Raw genomic sequence first — 21,263 nt, 5'->3', positions numbered from 1 at the left:
CCCTTTAATCATTTGATCATCCACCAGTCCAACCAATTCCCTCACAGGCTTCCTGCCTTTGATATATTAAAAAAAAAGTTTTTATAATGAGTTTTTGCCTCTACAGCCAGATTCTTTTCAAATTCTCTCTTAGCCTGTCTTCTTAATATTTTACATATAACTTACCAATGATTATGCTTTTTCCTATTTTCTTCAGATGGATCCTTTTTCCAATTTTTGAAGGAAGTTCTTTTGGTTAAAATAGCTTCTTTCACCTCAACTTTTATCCAAGCCAGCAGTCATTTGGCCTTCACCTTTTTAAAATGTGAGGGTACCCCCTTGCTTATCAGTTCCCCAGACTGTAAAAGTCGGGACCCCCATTGGTTGCTATCTGAAGCCTTGTTGGTTGCTTTTGTACACTCTTAACCATTGTAGCTGCACCATTCATTTTTTTTTCTATTTTCCTCATTTTATCAAAATCTCCCTTTTGAAAGCTTAGTGCTAGAACTGTATATTTACTTATTGTCCCCCTTCCAATCATTAAGTCAAATTTGATCATGTTATGATCACTATGCCAAGTGGCCCCACTACCATTACCTCTCGCACCAAATCCTGCATTCTTCTAAAAGTTAGATCTAAAATTTCTCCCTCTCTTGTCTGTTCCTGAACCAGTTGCCCCCATGAAGCAGTCATTTATTCCATCTAGGAATTTTACTTCTCTATCATTACCTGATGTTCATTTACCCAGTCAATACTAGGGTGATTGAAATGTCCAATTATTACTGTTCTGCCAAATCTTTTAGCTTCCCTAATTTCTCTTAGCATTTCATTGTCTGTCTTATCATTTAGGCCAGGTGGACGGTAGAATATCCCCATCGCTATACTCTTAAACACATGTGGGATTTCTCTCCATAAGTATTCTATCCATTTAATCTCCTGCAAGATCTTTATCCTGCTGGACTCTATGCCATCCCGAACATAAAGTTCATTACCCTTACCAACTTGATCCACCTTATCAATGCAATATAATTTGTACCCAGATATAGCACTATCCCATTGGTTATCCACCTTCCACCAGGTCTCTAAGATGTGAATTATATCTACCTCTTCATTCAGTGCTATACACTCAGGGCCCGATGTTTAGATGCCAGATAGCTAGCTAACTTGGGGGCAGGCATTGGGCTGACCAGGGAAGTGCTATTTAGCCGGATAACTTATCTGTCTAAACAGTGATATTAAGACTTAGCTGAATAAGTTTTCTGACTGTTTGACCTGCTCATTAGTAGGTCTAAATTTAGATGGATTTAATGTCATGCCGCTGAATATCCTTGTAACTTAACCGGATAAGTATTATCTGGCTAAGTTACTTAGCATTATAGGCTATGAATATCTACCCCTCTAATTCTATCATCTTACTTCATAGACTTCTGGCATTGGCATACAGACATTTTAAAGTATGTTTTTTGTTTGTATTAAAAATCTGCTTATCAGTTGACAGGGATCATTTGGAATATATTATCTCAGATGGTTCTATATTGATAGGCACATGGACTTCATATACTTTTATGGGAACATCTCTGTTGGGATGCCCTAACTCTCCTGTTTCATTGGTATCTTTTGAAGGTACCTTCCCCCGAATCATTCACTGCTGAGTGACCGGTTTCCCCCCTTGTTTTAGTTTAAAAGCTGTTCTCTCTCTGTTTTTAGAGAGAGAACTTTTTAACTGGTTCCAGCCCGTCCTTTCGGGAAAAGAGTCCCCAGTCCCCAAAAGGTTGCCCAGTACCATATAAAACTGAGTCCCTTTTCCCCTGCACTATCATCTCATCCATGCATTGAGACTCCAGAGCTCTGCCTGCCTCTGGGGTAAAACAGGGAGCATTTCAGAGAATGCTACCCTGAAGGTCCTGGATTTCAGCTTTCTACTTAGCCAAATTTAGGTCTCTTTCTGAACTTCTCTCCTGCACCTTCTGTTACGCGTGCCACCTGTGGCAGCCTCGCAGCACAGCCCTCTCACCTTTTCAGACAGACTTCAGCTCTTGGCTCCTCTTCACTGGCAGCCGTTAGGCCCATTCAAACAGGCGAGATTCTGTCAGTCAGAGCCGCTCTCTTCTCCTCTCTTCTGCACAACTTCTTACCCTTCCCACTTACACATATCCTCTTCCCTTTTCCTTCCATCCCCTCTCATCTTCCCTTTCCTTCCCCTCTCACCTCATCCACAACCCCTTCCCTCCCCCTCAGCCCTCCTCCACTCCCTCTTTTTCTCTTCTACAGGGCCAGCAGTTGTCCCTTTGCGTGCCGGTTACAACAGGCGAGATTTAGCTCTTCTCCAGTCATCCTAACTCCCTCCCCCCTTTCCCGGCGGCAGACGGATGGCTCGGTGACTCTTCTACCCTTTCCTCCTCCTCAATGCCAGCCAGGAAAGTTAAGGGAGGGACCTGGCTAAAGGAGGAGGCATTTGCTGATGAATCTGCAGCATGTTAACAGCCTGAGCCCGTCCCTCCGTCACCGGGAAAGGGGGGAGGGAGTAGGGACGGTGATGGAGGGACGGGCTCAGGCTGTTAACATGCTGCAGATTCATCAGCAAATGCCTCCTCCTTTAGCCAAGTCCCTCCCTTAACTTTCCTGTGTATATAAGTAAGAGAGAGAGCATGTGTGTGTGTGTGTGCGCGTGATTGGGAGCTGGTGTAGGTGAGAGACCATATGATTGAGAGCCTGTGTGTAAGTGAGAGAGAGAAAGAGATAGCATGTGTGAAAGTGAGAGAGTCTATGTCTATGAGAGTAGAGAGCATGTATGTGTGTGATTGAAAGCCTGTATGTGTGTAAGTGTGAAAAGACAGACAGCATGTGTGTAAATGTGTGACTGAGAGCCTAGGTAAGTGAACGAGAGAGCACGTGTATATGTGTGTGATTGAGAGACAGTGAGAGACAGAGCTTGTGTGTGACAGAGAGAGAAGAAAGTTGCAAGCAAACCATCCCTCCTCCTGCAAATTCAAAACAATCTCAGGGAACCTGGATATCAAACGTTTCCAGGTGTACAGAGCAAAGCATTTTTTTATCCTTATTTTTTTTTTATTATTGGGTCTTTGTGTCTGCTATTTTGAAATATTTTATTGGTACCTAGAAATTTTTGATATGAGTTTTTTATTATTGGATATTCCATTCATCAGCTATTTTGAAATCTGTTCTTTTTGTTAGTATGGTTTTACTGCTATTGATTTTATATTTCTTGATTTGGTTTGAGGACTGGTGAAGTTTCTCTTTTTCCTTTGTTACACTGCATACAGTCTTTCTGGCTTGTTGCAGTTTCCAGTTCAGTTTTTGTCTGCATGTTTCTAGTTATGCTTTATGGTCTCTCTATTCTTTTTTAGATGAGGGTCTACACATGTGACTGAAGTGAGGTATTTTGCTGGTGTGTAGTTTCTGGCTAAGGCTCTATAGCAGCCTGGCTTGGTCCGTTTTCCTAATAGGTGGTGTATTGGTGTCTTAAGGCCTGGTGTAATATTATTAGTGTTGCCTTTTCTTAGGTAAGGTGGTTACTGTTTGAATGCTGGAAATTGGTGTTTTGGTATGGGATGTTTACTATTTATGCAATTTCTGTTCACGCACACTACTTGTCTTTCCCTTGTGTCATTCTTAACAATAAAAATAATACTGGACCTTAATTTTTTTTATTTCTGTAGTGAATTGTAATGAGCAGTGTGTCACACATGTGAGCGTGGTCTGTCAGGTATGTCACGATGGGAAAAAGGTTGAGAACCACTGCTTTAAAATATACACTGATGACGTTCAGCTTTACTTTCCCTTACAAGTTGATTTGAACAGACAATAATTAAAATTAACTACTGTTTGGAAAAAATCAGAGACTGGATGGTCAATAACCAACTAATTCTCAATATAAAGAAAACAGAAGCAATGCTGCTCTCTAAAAATAAAAAACATTGTCTGACCTACCATCAGATATAAAGTTTGAAGGAGGTCTCATCCCATTTGGAACCATAGGGCCGGATTTTAATAGATACGTGCGGGTGTAGATTTGTGCGCGCAACCCGGCGTGCACAAATCTACGCCTGATTTTATAACATGCGCGCGCAGCCGCGCGCATGTTATAAAATCTGGGGTCGGAGCGTGCAAGGGGATGCACACTTGTACCTTGCACTCGTTGAAATTAGAGCGGCCTCGGAGGGAACGGGCAGGGAACAGGGAGGGAACTTTCTTTCCGCCCCCCCCCCACACCTTCCCCTCCCTTCCCCTATCTAACCTGCCCCCCAGTCCTATCTAAATCCCCCCCACCTTTGTTTTCTTATTTACGCCAGCCTCCGGCGCATGATCCCCTGGCACGGCCGCTGTGCCAGAGGCCTCGGTCCCGCCCCTGCCCTGCCCACTCCCCACCCCTTTTTTTCAAGCCCTAGGGACATAGGCACATCCCGGGGCTTGTGCGTGTCACCTATGCAAAATAGGCTCAGCGCGCGCAGTAGCGGGTTTAAAAGGGTTACCATATATATTACGTGCGTAACCCTTTTAAAATCCGCCCCTCAATTCACAATCTGGAATTTTTTATAGACCCAGCAATGGATTATCATACACATCTGAACAAAATATTAAGATGAGGTTTTTGCAATTAGGGATAATAACTTTCAAACTGAAGCATGCGCACAAAGATCAGCCTGCACCCAGGGACGCAGCCATTTTATAATGTATGTGTGCATTTTATAAAAAAAGTCTGGCTGCATGCACATGTGCGCCAAATTTTAAGTGGACATGCGCAAGTGCACCCACATCCAGCTACGCATAAATCGGGGGATTTTAAAAGGGGCGGGCACTGATGCCATTCCCAGTTTTACCAGTTTGTCACAGTTCGCCAAGTTGAGAGAGAGGTCCTCTATAGCCCCCTAGTTTAATGGTCTTCACTCTCCCCGTTAGCCACGACCCTTAAAACCCTGCAGATCTGCCTAGTTTTCTTTAATTTTTTACTTACACGTCATCCTTAATAGAAGTAAAGTTACTTGACAGGGGACCTCAGCGTGCACATCTTGGGTTCATGCTCAGGCCCCACCCCTTTTTGAAAACTTTTGAGAGGCAAACCCTGGGAATAATCAAGGCGTTGCGGCTCAGACTCCAATGTTCCTAGGCCCTCCTTTCAATGGGCTAAGGCAGGCCTTCTTGTGATATCATTGCTGATCCCCTTCTTGAACCAGGCTCTTGGGAATACCATTTCTGAACCCTTCTTCAACTGGGTTCTCGGTAACACTTCCTGAGTTCATTTTCCCAGTTAGGTATTGAGGCTCTTAGGACTGAAGGATCCCTCTCACTTGGGTTGTATACATGTTGCTAAAGAATAAGGGTTGTCCCTAGTGAGGCCTTGCACCAATTCCTCCTACAAAAGGAGTGGAACTGTTTCTCAATTTCCCCCCCAAAAAAAGGTCCATGCAGCAGTGGCATTCCTTTGATTGCTCTTATTGTTAAACATTACTGGTACCACTTCCATTCAGGCACACATCCGCTTTATTATCCAAGCAGAAATACAACTCTTCCACAACTAATCACAGTAAAAATTCTGAAGTTCAAACAAGACATCATTTCTGCCAATTAGGCTATAAGGCATGGGCTGATCAAGTTTTTCTCACAAATAACAGCCCTAAGTCTCCTGCTCGTGCTCCTAGATGCTTTCTCCAATCCAGACAGTGCCGGGAATTTTTATCAAGTACAGCATACTCCTTGTCCATCTCTGACAAAACAGCTTTACTGAGGCAACTAGTACAATTAACTAGAAGGAATGTCCATCTTATTTATTTATTTAAAAATGTTTCTATACCACTTTTACAAACAATGTTTAATCAAAACGGTGTACAAAAATATCATTCTAAGAAAGAAAAATAAGAAACATCATAAAATTACAAAAAATGTAATTATATAAATAATAAAAAAATTTAAAATCATATGAAGCTGGCACTGGCTTGTAGCTTCAAACACCTGGTTAATGGGTATGAGTTTAGTCCAGTACATTTTAACACTTTGATTTACTAATCAGTGCCCAACTTACCCCTAAGTAGTTTCCAGGCATGGTTAGTTGTTTAGGGAGAGCCTTACTTTCTCTATGGCTTAACGTTCTTGCCTGCTAATTAGAAGGGGGAGATTTACCCCTATGTAGCCTACACACACAGCTTACTAATTAAAATGGGTCTTTTACTGCTGGGCACATCACAAATGCAGCTTTTCAAAAAATAAAAGTTAATTCACGCCTGAGCACTTCAAAACTGAAGCTTATGAAGTGAGGAAAAAACTTACTTCTGGGCACATCACAAAGTCTCTGCTGGCTTATAAAAGCCTCTAGCATACTGCTGCCATTACATGCATGCTTTTAACCTTTACTTTAATGAATACATCAAAGTCCCCTTGTGCAGCAGCACAACCTGGGCAGTGCTTAGCACAACAAATAAATCCAGACTCCAAAACAGGATGCAGTACCACCCAGCTCTGCCCTATGCTTCTTCACCTTTGTGTGGATTCTTTCATTCATTTCTACCTCACTTTTCATCTCATTTTCAATTAGCAGTTTATAGCAGTGCCCTTCTTAGCCAGCACAACAAAAGAGAAATATCACTTAGCTTGAAAGCCAAGCTATGTGGAAGGCCCTGCCTCTGGGGCCTCCCCATCCAAGTCTCTTTCCATGATAAGAACGCTGCTTTCATGTACAGGGTTGATTGTGCCCTGCTTGTCTCTTCCTCCTCCAGCCTCTCCCCCTCTGCCAAAAGCCTTTACTTTTATACAGCTGATAGCTAACCTATGTGAGGTTAGTGACTCCACCCAAAGGTTACTCCTCCCAGCTGAAGCTCTCCTAAGGCTAGTGGGCAAGGGCAGCTGGGAAATGTAGTACCCTAGTGTAGCCATCTTGTAGTTTCCTTTTCCTTTTAGCCTATTCAGATCCTAACCAGATCTTGCTTTTTACTTGTGAATCATCACAAAGGGGATACACGTTTTAGTGCTTGAAAGTCCAAACTTAAATTTAACCTACAATGGAAAGTCTATCCCTCTAGCTCAGAGGGGCAGGATGAGAGGAGTGAAATACCTGTTAAATCCTGACTGTGGATGTAAATAAACTGGCTGTAAACTATGCACCTTTTCCATGTTTAATGAAGTGCAAGTCCTTGGGAACACAAGACACCTGAATGCAGTGGACAGAAGTGAAAAATGAAGCTTTTCCCTCACTAGAAGTCCAATTCTCCATCTTCATTGACCAATTACCAGCTACACTGGTTTAACACAGCAAAACTGAACAGTTTCGTAACTCTTCCTTCAAATAGCATAAGGTGACAAGTCTTACACTATAATAGTACCGTATTTTTCGGACTATAAGGCGCACCGGATTATAAGGCGCATTACCAATGAGCGCCTGCTACGGCGTCCAGGTTCATATATAAGGCGCACCGGATTATAAGGCGCACCGGATTATAAGGCGCATCGCATTAAATGAAACAAAGCTCAGACCATAGGGCAGACTTTACTGAACTTTATTCAACTCTCAACAATAACTCTCAACTTGTTCAGTTGTAACGAGTCTGTCTTTGCTCTTCAGTGATGATTCCAGCCTTCATGAAAGCCCGGATGACACTGGAGACTGATACCTTCTTCCAGGCATCCACGATCCACTGGCACATAGTGGCACATAGTGGCATAACTCGTCCCTCAGGCATTACATCACATCTTCCTTTCCGATCAGTCTCTCTCTCATGCACATACACACACACACACACACACACAGGCTTCTCACTCCCATGCTGTATCTCATACACACCCATGTTTCTCACTCCTATGCTAGCTGTCTCCACATGCACAGGCTTCTCATTCCCATAATCACTTTCTCTCTCACACACACACACACACACACACACACACACACACACTCCAGTCATCTCCCTGACCAGTCAGTTCCATTGTCTCTCTTATATACACTTACACACAGGTTCTCACTCACAGTTACACATGCACACTCTCAAAATCACACATACCGGTACATTCTCTTCAGGCTGGCTGGTTCTCTCATCCCCCCCCCCCCCCCCCCAGCACACATGATAGCTGCAGCAGCCTCCTCCTCTAGTTTCTTTCAGTTACGGTAAAAAAAAAACAAAACAGAAAAACAACTGTTCATTCCTTCACCGCCACAAATCCATCAAATCCTTCATCTTCAGTGTCTGAGTTAAACAGTTGGGCGATTTCTATATCAAGCATGCTCGGGTCCCCCTCATCATTATCCGAGTCGGTCTCGTTGCTGCTGCTTAGCTCTTCAGTGATGATTCCAGCCTTCATGAAAGCTCGGATGACACTGGAGACTGATACCTTCTTCCAGCCATCCACGATCCACTGGCACATAATGGCATAACTCGCCCGGCGTTGCCTCCCTGTGTTGGTGAATGTGTGGTCACCTTCTGTCATCCAACGCTCCCACGCTGCTCTCAATTTAACTTTAAATGACCTGTTGATGCCGATATCTAGCGGCTGGAGCTCTTTGGTTAATCCACCCGGAATTACGGCAAGCTCTGAATTAGTTTTCTTCACTTGGGCTTTGACATTATCGGTCAAATGGGCGCGCATGGAGTCATAGACCAATAGGGATGGGGATTTGTGAAAAAAGCCATCCGGTCTCTTGACGTAGACCTCCCTCAGCCACTCAATCATCTTCTCCTCGTCCATCCAGCCCTTTGGGTTAGCCTTGATGGTGACACCAGCAGGAAACTTTTCCTTTGGCAAAGTCTTCCTCTTGAAAATGACCATGGGTGGTAGTTTCTGGCCATTAGCCTGACAGGCGAGAACTACAGTGAAAGATGACTTCTCGTTTCCTGTGGTACGTATAGATACCGTACTGGTCCCTGTTTTCTCAACAGTACGTTGTACGGGGATATCGAAAGTGAGGGGGACCTCATCCATGTTAGTGATGTGTTCTGGCTGGATATTCTTTTCTTTTATCTTGGTTATGCAGTAGGTGCGGAAAATGGCCAGCTTCTCTTCATAATCCTTTGGCAGTTGCTGGCAGACAGTAGTTCTGGTGCGGATGGAGAGATTACACCTTTGCATAAAACGAAAGCACCATGAAGGACCTCCTCGAAAGTCCTTGATCTCCATGTCGCATGCTAACGCTGTGGCTTTGAGTCGAATAGAGACAGTGGAGATGCTTCTACCTGCGGTTCTCTGTTCGATAACCCTCTGATCTATTTTGTCCTCCAACTGTGGCCATCTTGCTTTGTTTCCTCGGAAACTCAGTTTGGTCTTCTTTACTTGGCATAGGGCATCTTCTTGTTTCCTCCACTTACGCACCATAGATTCATTAATGTTGAATTCTCTCGCAGCTGCTCTATTTCCATGCTCTACTGCATGAGTTATAGCTTTAAGCTTAAAATCTGCATCATAAGCATGTCTCTTAACAGGAGGCATTTTGGAGTAGTGGGTATAAACATTTATTGAATGCACGCACATTAATGCTGGAGCACAGATACTGCACGGCTCAGAGCCTTTTTTTTAATCGGTTGCGCTCGGGTCAGGAGGAATCCGGGTAAACCGGTAGAGGAACAGCTTGTTATGCTTGGTGGTCCGTGAGCTATGTCCGCGGACTGCCGCACTCACCCGCTGGCAGGTCGGTTGCGCTCGGGTCAGGAGGAATCCGGGTAAACCGGTAGAGAGACAGCTTGTTATGCTTGGTGGTCCGTGAGCTATGTCCGCGGACTGCCGCACTCACCCGCTGGCAGGTCGGTTGCACTCGGGTCAGGAGGAATCCGGGTAAACCGGTAGAGGGACAGCTTGTTATGCTTGGTGGTCCGTGAGCTATGTCCGCGGACTGCCGCACTCACCCGCTGGCAGGTCGCATACGCGGTCGGCAGTAGCACGTGCTGATGCTCCTTCTCCTTCCTGCCTGTGCGTCACTTCTGCACGTGCTGATGCTCCCCTCCTTCCTGCTTGTGCGTCACCGGAAGTAAACTTTGCCGGAGCCGCGTGGGCAGGAAGGAGGGGAAGCATCAGCGCGCGCAGAAGTGGAGCGTTTACGGACCGAGAAGAAGAGGCCCGGTAGCAGGGCCACTGCAGAGCCCATCCTGCGGCGACCGCAAAGAGGAGGCCTAGAGGTGAGTGCGAGCCTGTGCTAGAGAAAAATCCATATATAAGGCGCACCGAATTATAAGGCGCACTTCCGATTTCTGGGAAAATCGTAGGTTTTTATGTGCGCCTTATAGTCCGAAAAATACGGTAATGCTACAGTAGCAATGAAAGCATAGGGAACCCCCTCTGTTGTTACAATGTCAGTACAATCTTCGGTGCAATCTGTGTTCAATTGGTAAATTGATGCCTTTTTGTTATCTGTGAGTGGGCATTGCATTGGTAAATTTATTTTATTTATCTATATAACATCCTAAATCATCCCCTATTCTATAGCATAGGCCAATTTTGAGCTATGGTTGAGTGCTTAATTTAGGTGACCAAAATGTAGCCTCCTAGATTTAGGAGACTTATCAACCACATTTAGGCACCTAGCCTTTTGGTTGTAAATTAGGATCTAGGCAGCTAATTTTAGTCCATTTAGATTTAGGCACCAGCCATAGCTGAAAATGGCTGCATGATGCCACTGACTCCCCATATCTCCCACCATAAAAATGTGATCTTGCAGGGATAGCTATCAGCACCCCAGTATCCCCCTTGCCTCCCGCCATGAAAAGCTGATGTATCAGGGAAAGCTACCTCCCTCTCCCACCCATCTGAAATCAAGTTAATGTATGGCACTGTCCGCCACCCCCTTTCCACTGGCCTGCCTGAAGTAAAAAAAAAATGGTGTCAAAAGCCTCTCACCCCAATCTCCTCCTCCCCCCCCCCCCCCCACACACACACACTCCCTAAAACTCACTCAAAAGATGCCTATGTCTAGCCAGGAGGACATACTCCGTAAGTTCAGCACCTAAACCCTTTGAAATTCGGCCTCAGGGATACAGCTTTGAATATGCAGAATTTGCTTCAGATTTTCAAAGTGGAACATATGCAGACAAGGCTGTGGGCTATCCCAGTATGTGTAGGTGCATATATGCTCCCAAGCAGCTGTAATGTTCTGCATGCATATTTATATGCAGACTTCTGAATATCAAAATTAAAAGTACATGTCACAATGTAAACAGTTGGGTATTTAATGGATATTTTTTTTGGGGGGGGGGGGGAAGGACTTAGGCTGGGGAGTCATTTACCCGTTTCTATTCTGATTTTTTGTTGATGCGATTCTACTGGTTATTAATGGCATATGGTTCATTTGAATATTTGTTCTTTGAATATTGATGAATTACACTCCTATATTGAACAGAAAAAGATGCTTACAACATTTCACAAGTTTTAAATTAACATTGCATTAATTCAAGAAACACACTTAGAGGATACTGAGCACCAGAAGCTACAAAGGGAGTGAGTGGGACAATGCTACTTCTCTTCTTTTACGCAAGTCAGAGAGGAGTGGCTATACTAATTAATAAGAGCATTTATTTTCAGTTTGAGCAACAATTCTGTGATGTGCATGGTAGATACATAATTGTTCTGGGATCTTTATTTGGATGGAAAATTTTACTATGTAATATTTATGAACCTAACCAATATTCTCAGTCATTTTATAATAGTAGTCTTGTGAAATTGCCTCAATGGGATGACTACTAAATGATCACCGGGGGGGAGATTTTAATGTTGCTGACAAACCAATCACTGATTGCAAGCCTGCTAAAGCTCCTAAGAAAAATCAGTCAGGTAGAAGGGTAGGTTTTCTTTGTAAGGAGCTGGGGGCCCAATATTCAAAGATATCCGGTTATCTAAGTTACATAGTAACATAGTATTGTCGACAGAAAAACCCCCCCAAAAATGATCCATCCAGTCTGCCCAGCAAGCATCCTATGGCAGCAACTGCTGCTCCATGCAGGTTACCCCCACACACTCTAAGTTATCCAGATATAACTTAACCAAATTATTTAGAAGGGATATTCAGCAATATGGCTATGGCTGCTAAATATAATTGGATAAGTTCTAGTTAGTTTCATAAGTTATGCCCAGATAACTTTAGATCTCCTGTTGAGCAGGTAACAGTAAGGATGTTTCAATTTCACATTATGGTGAGGCCTCCCAGCTTCACCCAAATGGAATTTCTGTTAGAAGTGACAGCTCATCGTGCACTCCCTGCCAGACGGTCCTTCTCTTTCTAATTTACAGAGAGATTTTTGAGCCTGGTAGTCTTTTGGGGCAAAAGGGCTCTCACCAGGGACCAAAGACCTGTGAGCCCTCTCTAAACCCTAGGTGGGCAAGCACCAGTGATGGATCCTGCTGTGAGAGATAATGAAGGCAGAAGATGTATCCAGTTTAATCTTTAAAGTATTTTTTTGGACTTTAGCAGAATGGGGAGGTTTTTGGATGTATAAAAACTTAGGCAGAAATCTGGCTACAATTGGGGTTTTCGCCTTTGAGAAAAGTTAGCAAGGAACATCTACTTTTCCGCACAGAAACTCTACTGCAGATGTCGATGGCCACTACCTTAAAGGTGAATTTTAAAAGCCCTACGTGCACCAAAGCTGTGAGATACACACAAAAGTTACGCCAGTGCGCACCGCACAGATTTTAAAAAGCACGTGAGTATGCACGTATCTCCTAGTATACACCCAAACATTTTTTTGCAAAAAAGGGGCAGGGTGTAGGCGTGGTCTGAGTGGGGCATGGGCATGCCTAGATTTCTGAATGAAATCTGCGCGTAAGTATTTAGGTGCACAAATGCACACAGGGTCCCCTACCGCATTACTTATGCTATGGTAGGCATGCTAGTCCTGAAACAAAAAAAACTAAAGAGGTTAGTAGGGTTTTAAGGGGTGTGGCTAAAGGGTTAAAAGGTAGACTAGTTAATTAGGGGGGGTTAGGAAGTCCTGTCCTTTATCCGGGCAAACTGGGAATGAAATGGGGAAACTGGTAATTGCAGCGGTGTGGTAGAGGCATCATTTGCGCACTCATGCACGTGTCCATAAAAAGTTGTGCACACATGCGCGCATACAGTCTATTTTATACCATGCATGCATATATGTGTGTATGTTAGAATATGGCCATGTCTTTTGGCACGAGCCGGCATATGTGTGTACATGTGTGCCCACGTGGCTGTTTGAAAGTTACCGTCCTAGTTAACATCCAAGTTCTCCAGATGTTCCACAAATGTAACAGTTTTCTCCTAGGACAAGCAGGATGGTAGTCTTCACACATGGGTGACATCATCAGATGGAGCCTGGCATGGAAAACTTTTGTCAAAGTTTCTAGAAACTTTGACAGACACACTGAGCATGCCCAGCATGCCACTGTCCACATGGGTTCCCTCTTCAGTCTCTCTTTTTCCGTGAGGCTGAAGCCTCACGACTGTGGAGCTCACCCCTCTTTTTTCATTTTTGTGGAAAACTATTGTTCCCGAGTCCTGTCGGGTCCCTCTATGCTTTTTGGGGTTATCTTCGGGCACCACAGTAAGTTCTCGTTGTTCGCTGTCAAATACCGACAGTGCCGCTTCCCGGTGGCCACTGGGCACAGACCACAGACCACATGCTGCATTCTTTTCCCCATGGTGTCATCCATCTTCTGCCATTGCCCCCTGTGCCCTCGACGATGTCCATCACAGATCCCCATGAAGTCCTTGTGTTTTGCCTGGGGGCATTGCATGATTTCCGTGGTTGTGATCTTTGTGCCCAGATGACCCCCAAAGGCCATCGGGCATGCTTTGATAAAATGGAGAAATTGTTTGGCACCAAACTCAGAGCTCTCGACTTCGGCATCGGGGACTTCGACTCCAAAAAGTAAGGAGGTCTCTCAGACCCCAACCCCTTTGGTGACTCCTCTGCTTCTGATTACCAATGTGGAACTGGGTGTGGGGGACCAACTGATGTTGGTTTCGTCTTGTTCCAGGTCTGGATCCTCCCCATCTCCCTAGGTTCTGGGGAAAGACCAGGTCAAGCATCGGAAATCGAGAAAACATCACCATAGATCCTTGACATCAAGTGTCGGACCACGGGAGGGCAACTGCACCATCCATGCTGCCCCTGGACCGAGGAGGCCTTGCCTTCCATACATCCCAAAGTACCGTGGCGATCCCCACAGATGCCAGTGGAGGGCACAGATCCCCCCCCCCCCCCCAAAGTTCTGGGGCCTGATCTGATTTCACTGCCTCTTCCTCTTCAAGCCGTCCTGTTCTCAGCAGCATTCGAGGAGTTGTTGAAGACGTGTGTGGCTGGCGGTCGGCTGGGCCCTGCAGAGCATCGAGCCACCATCAGAGCTGACTCCACCAGTGCTTGCGCCTTTGTTGGAGCAGCTGGACCTGCTGCTTGGTGTCTTGCCAACACAGCCTGCCCCAATGCCCTGAGTCCCCTTGACGACAAAAGGGGCAATCGATGCAGCCTCCACCGGTGACTATCCTGGTGAATGACTCCTCAGATGAGGAGAGACAGTCAGGGTTGATGGTGCCACTACTACGCAAGGTACCCTGAATAGTGCTTCCCCTCCTGGGGCCTTTGGGATCGATGATGTCAGAGTTTCCAATTCCCTTGGTGCTCCCAGCACCCACAGAGCCTTTGGTGCTAGTACACCCTCCAGTTCCAGCAGTGCCTCTAGGTCCTGCACTGGTTTAGTTGGTGCCGCCGAGACTATCAGGGTCTCGGCATAAAGCCTCACTGGGGGCTCCACCTCAGGTGTCCCCGGGAACACAGAGTAAGGCGGATGCCTCCTATGATCCTTGGGAGGGCAAGGCATCCCCATCCTCGACAGAGGACTATGAGGACTTGCCTTCCAAACCACCTCCTCCTGAGGAAAGGGGTAAGTCCCCACCAGAGAACTTAACTTTTGCCAGGTTTGAGAGGACCATGGCAGAATCAGTGCCTTTTCAGTTCCTCACTGAGCAGGACTCCAGGCACAAGATACTTGAGGTCCTACAATTTGTGGATGCCCCAAAGGTGGTGATTGCTGTACTAGTACACAACGTATTTAAAGATTTGGTCATCCGCCTTTGGGAGCATCCCATTTCCATTCCACCAATGAACAGGAAGACTGATGCTGTCTATCTGGTCCAACACTCCGCAGGATTTGAGCACTGCCAACTTCCACACCAGTCGGTAGTGGTGGAATCCGTCTTAAAGAAAGCAAAGAGGTTGTACAATCAAGCTTCAGCTCCTCCAGGTCTCAAAATCAGTCTATTGTTCTGCCCACCTTTTTTCCAAGGCTGTACTCTCACCAAGGTGAACGAGTCCTGAACACCCTAGATTGCAAGAGGTCCCTAGCCTTTTACCTGGACTGGACAGCAGCCCATCGCCAGTTCACGCTACTCTTCCTCTCCTTTGATAAGAACAGATTGGGAGTCGCAGTGTTCAAGAGACCTGGTCAAACTGGCTGGCAGATTGTATTTTATTCTGCTACGCGCAAGCAGGACTGTAACTTGAGGGTCATGTCAAGGTTTATTCTGTACAAGCCATGTCAGCTTGCATGTGGTACCCATACACAAGATCTGCAGGGTGGCAACCTGGAGTTCCCTCCACACCTTCGTCTTTCATTTCTGTTTGGACAAAGATGGGCGATGTGACAGTAATTTCGGTCAGTTTTATTTATTTATTTATTTATGTATGTATTTATTTAAAAACAGTTGGTCCTCTGCAATCTTTTTCAGCCATAAAACCCAACTCTTCCTTTGTTCAGGTTCAGGCTGTCTCCCATGTTATATCAACACTGGTTGTTATGCACATTAAACATAGAAAAAACATAGAAATGACGGCAGAAGAAGACCGAATGGCCCATCCAGTCTGCCCAGCAAGCTTCACACATTTTTTCTCTCATACTTATCTGTTTCTCTTAGCTCTTTGTTCTATTCCCCTTCCACCCCCACCATTAATGTAGAGAGCAGTGCTGGTTATCTTATTTCTGGGAGCTTGATCCCACGATAGGGTAATCCGCCTCCACCCCCACCCCCATTTTCAAATGCTAAGAGCCGGCAAATTAAAGTCAGGGTGAGGCAGCTGTGGCAGGAAGGTTTCAGGGGCAATTTTGCTGCCTCAAAATCTTGCCGCCTGAAGCAGCCGCCTCACCCTGCCTCATTAAATTACTTAAACAAAAACAAATACTTAAACAAACACAAATACTTAAACACCTAAAACCAATGCTACACCCCCAAGAATTCAGGACAGTCCTACAATCTCTGATCTTCACCAGCCTAGACTATTGCAACTCACTACTGATAGGACTACCTACCTAAAGCAGCCTTAAAACCTCTACAACTACTACAAAATGCCGCTGCTAGAGTACTGACAGGCAAGAAGAAATCAGACCACATCACCCCCGTACTCAAGAGCCTACACTGGCTCCCAGTTGAAAAAAGAATTGAATTCAAGATCTTAACAATTCTTCATAATGCAATATACAAGACAGATAACACAGCCCTTGACAATATCATAAAGCTTCACAGAACACAACAGACAACCAGAACAGCTAGTAATCTAAATCTTGTAATACCATCACTCCCATTAGCTAAACTTTCCACAACAAGAAATCGAGTCATTTCTATCGCTGGTCCATATTTATGGAACTCACTACCACAAAAACTGAGCTCACAAAGTAACATTAAATCTTTTAAAAAAGAGCTCAAAACCTGGATATTCAGCCAAACATTCAAAGATGGCATCGGTTAAGTTCACAGATCATGTCACTGATCACTTCGAATTTATCGAATTTATGTAACTCTGAGACTTACCTTTACCTCCCCTGGTTGATAATTTCTCTCCTTAAACTATGACTCCTGTCACTATAAACAAGACTTTTTTGATAATTCTTGCTTTTTACAATATTACTTTCCTTTTTACCTCGCTGACCAATCTGACAGACCCTGTTCAAAATGCTACGAGTTATTGCAACAAGTTTCCTTTTTATCTGACTCAGTTACTGCTAAATGTTATAGTGTTAAATGTTAAACTGTTAAATGTTATATTGTTTTAATGTTAAATTTCTACTGTCAAATGTATTTGGTTGTTGTACATGTAAACCGGGGTGAAGGCACCTAGCCATACCTCGGTATAGAAAAACCTTTAAATAAATAAAAAGAAAGAAAGAAAGAACAGCCCCTGACCATAGCACATTAACATTACTGATAATCTTATGAATGAATGCAGGCACCTTTTATCAGATCCTAAACTGGCTAGGTAACTGGATGCATAGAACAGCCTCCCTGCAGAGGTGGTGGAGACAAGAACAATATCAGAATTGAAGACAGCATGGGACAAGCACAGAGGATCTCTAAAGGAAAGGAATATAAAGCTATGCAAGAGATGTGGGCCATATGGTATTTATCTGCCATCATGTTCTATGTTTCTATGAAAGGTTTACTGTCCTGGATCGGTGGCATTTTCACAAACTAACATTACAGAAAAGGTAACTTTCATAAGAACCTAAGTCATGCTGGGACAGACCAAGGTCCATCAGGCCCAGCATCCTGTCTCTGAAATTGCCGGTCCAGGTCACAAGTATCCATCAGATTCCAAATAGTTGATTACTTGTATCTCACTCCCAGGGATAAGCACTGCCTTTCCCAAGTCTACCTGGCTAATAACTGCTAATAAATGTTTCCTTTTGAACAACATTATATTAGTTGCCTTGACTACATCATCTATCAACAGATTCCATAACTTGATTATTTTCTGAGGAAAACAAATATTTTACGATTTGTAAAATATTAAATCTGCTGGTTGCTAGGTTCATATAGTGTCCCCTAGTCCTAGTGTTGTTTAAAAGGGTGACTAACTGTACCCTACTTACCTGTTCTACCCCACTCATTATTTCATAAATCTCAATCATATCTCCTCTCGGTAGTCTTTTTGACAAACTGAAGAGCCCTAATCTGTTTAGTCTTTTTCCATAATGGAGCTTTTCCATCCCCTTTGTCATTTTTCTCACCCTTCTTTGTACTTTTTCTATGGCTGCTATGTCTTTTTTTTTTAGATGGGGTGACTAGAACTGCACACAATACTCAAGTTGCAGTCACACCATGGATCTTGTATGCAAAAGCATTATGATATTCTCAGTTTTGTTCTCTGTTCCTTTCCAAATAATTCCGAACATTATAATTGCCTTTTTGAATGCTGCCACACAGTTTTCAAGATATTGTCCACAAGTACTCAGAGGTCCTTTTCCTGCGTGGTGACTCTTAACACAGACCCCAGTATTGTATACCTGTAGCTGAGATTATTTTTCTGTGTGAGCATTACTATGCACTGGTCCATAGTAATATAATAAAGACGGAAGATAAAGACCAAATGACACATCTAGTCTGTTCAGCAATTTTGCTTATGGTAGTCACTGCGTCACCATGCAAGTTACCTTCATGCATTCTGTTAAGGGAAATAACTGCCTCTCCATGCAGGTTACCCCCATGTAACTGTAAATTGCATCTTCCAGTGTCACAATCTGCTGCTGTTCTAATGACTTGAAACCATTTTGTGTCATCTGCATATCTAGTCACCTAACTCTTTATGCCTTTCTCCAGATCCTTGATGAATATGCTAAATAGCACAGGCCTTAATACAGATTCCCGGGGCACTCCACTAACAACCTTTCTTCATTTGGAAAACTGACTATTTAGTCTACTCTCTGACTTTTACCTAGTTACCAATCCACAATAGGATACTGCCTCTGATCCCATGACCGCACAGAGGTATTTCCATGGGTAAAATAATGCTTTACCTGGGAAACAGCCTGTTATAAAATTGTCTACCTGATATGTAGGTAAAATTACTCATGCATGTTCTGCATGCATGTAAGTTTACCCAGACTGAATAGAGTCATTCACAGAGGAGGTGTTGGGAAAAGGTTATCTGTACAATTTCCTGAAAAACTTCTGCATACTAATTAGCTGGTTCACTTGAGAATGGATAGCATTGAGATAATTTTCAAAGCAAATTTATGTTTGTAAATTTGCTTTGAAAATTGGTATGATTTATGCATTTATTTTCCATCTACTTTACGTGGGCTGCTATAAAATTACCCCATAAAAGGCGTCTCTTAATATCATAGCAAAGATTATCTAGATTTAATATCAGTGCTAATATTACTTTTAAAGTTATTCTTTCCAGATTTCTTATGGCTGTTGTAATAAGTTACAGATTGGATTATTTTTCCTTCTGAAGTACATATTGATTGCTTTTAGATTAGCACCATAAATCAATTACACCTTCTTTGCGAGGTTGCAGACAGAGATGGGTCATCTCATTGTGCGATGTCTGCATGCTAGACTATTTTTTCCAAAGGATTTTGGCTCTGGTCACAGAAAAAAGGTGTCTTTATGTGGGTGGTGGTGGTTGGAATCGCTATTCAGATTTGAGCCTGCAAAGTTTCCACTGGTTGTACTACAGCTTAAGGTACAACAGGGGACAGTAACAAGACATAATCAATGCAGTCATAAAACAGAGGTCTTTTATTGCCAGGGTTTTCAGTAGTGCTACATTTGCTTTAAACATTTATTTTTAAATGATATTTTTGATTGGCCACTCATGGTTGCTGCTCTTTTGGATGTGATAGAGCCTGCAGGCGCCAGTGATCTATTATTGGATGGCAGCGTTATTAGAAAACAGTTACCTTAATGGCCTGGCAGGGATGTTATCTGACTATCAGAGCTTTCATTAATCCCAATTTGGACTTTTTTTTTCACTATTGCTAAAAAAGTGAAAATTAAAAAAAAGGATATACCTCCATAAGTAAAAAAAAAATCTTATCAATATTATGGCTCATAAAAGCATGAGGACACGTTCAGATTTGGATACAGTGGCCTTTCCTGACTTCCAAAACATAACACATTAGCCAAACTCCCAGCGCCCCCTTTTTTTTGTATTCCATTTAGTGAGGCTCCTGTTTAGCAGGTTAATAACCTCTTAGAAAAATGCAATCTTTGCTGTAACAGTACAGATCTGAGGCATGTCATTCATACCAATTCTGCTGCTTTGAGACCTACAGCCCTCACTGTGAAATCATAGCTAGTAAGAGCCAAAATAAAAAATAAAAATGCAGATGGCTCCACTTTCTTTTCTTCCCCCTCCTCCAGCAGCCCTCTTTTCATCATAAAGCAGAGAGAGAGAGAGGAGAGTTGATTAAAATTTCCTATGAAATCAAATTTGCAAAGCTTAAATGGGAATGAGCAGTGTTACTAGCAGTATTCAAGGCCAATTCCAGTTTTAATGAGTCTCCTCGGTGACCTGTGTAGAATCTCATTAAGCACACACACGAGTTGTAAAAAGTGTATCAGTAACCAAAGTGTGCCTTGGCTTACCAAAGACAGCACTAGCATCAAACAAATAGGAAGATATCATCACCAGTTGCAACTAGACCCAGTGCTGTAAGATAGACAGCATCTCTTCCGAGCTGCCTAACTTGTGTACGCAATATATTGTTGGTGCAGTGATTTCTGATCTTCTGTTTCTTACATCATATAATTAAGATGCATGAAAATAATATTATGTTTTACTCAGAAGTACAGCAATACAACATGGACAATGGGGTAGTGCTGCAAAATGCTATTGCTACAGAAGTGCACAATACACTCACAATACTGAAAAGGAACCAATTAGAGAAAAGAGGGTGTCATAGGTGTTCTAGAACAGTGTTTCTCAACCATTCATATGCCAGGGACCAGCTAGCTACCTTCCTTAAATTATTTGGACATGTTGCATCTATGATGAGAAGAGGGAGGAGGGAAACTAAAAAAAAAAAATAAATGAGCAGGGAGGAGGGGGATATTCCCCACCCCCACCTGTTTTTTAGTCCTTTGGGCCAACCATGCAGCTGACCCATATCATTTTAAGAAAATTGCTGTCTAAAGAAAAGTTGTCCACATACAAGTAAATTTTCAAAGGCCAGCACACGCAAATACCAGGGTTTATGCGCGTGGCCACACTTTGCACGCGCTGTGCACATTTTACAACGGGCCCAGCCACATGCTTAAACTACTTGGGAACAGGTATAAATTTCTGTGCAGAGATATACATGCATACAGGGACAACCTGCACATTTTCAAAGAGGGCCTATGCATCTAAGCACTTTAAAAATTTGTGTTAAAGTTTGTAGGTAAACTATGCAGGCTGATATAACATTATTCTCATAAAGTATCCTGGTATAAAGAAACATGTTTTTAAAATAATGCAAGAATGACCAAGAAAGCTACAATTTTGTGTATGTTAGCTCCATGGGCTAGACCAGTTTGTTCCATCCTTCTCCTGGAGGCACATCTAACCAGTCAGGTT

The 21,263-nt window shown here is 43.5% G+C and overlaps 1 protein-coding gene across 5 annotated transcripts in view; it reads right to left on the bottom strand.

Annotated features, from left to right (window-relative positions):
* The window catches only part of KIRREL3 (kirre like nephrin family adhesion molecule 3), a 1,312,393-nt gene that overhangs the window by 500,564 nt on the left and 790,566 nt on the right, over positions 1-21,263 (bottom strand). The window lies entirely within an intron of this gene.

Source organism: Rhinatrema bivittatum, chromosome 12 (assembly GCF_901001135.1).
Source record: "Rhinatrema bivittatum chromosome 12, aRhiBiv1.1, whole genome shotgun sequence".
NCBI classification, from domain to species: domain Eukaryota; kingdom Metazoa; phylum Chordata; class Amphibia; order Gymnophiona; family Rhinatrematidae; genus Rhinatrema; species Rhinatrema bivittatum.
Note: the sequence above shows the minus strand (reverse complement) of the source record. Positions and strands in the feature narration are given on the sequence as shown.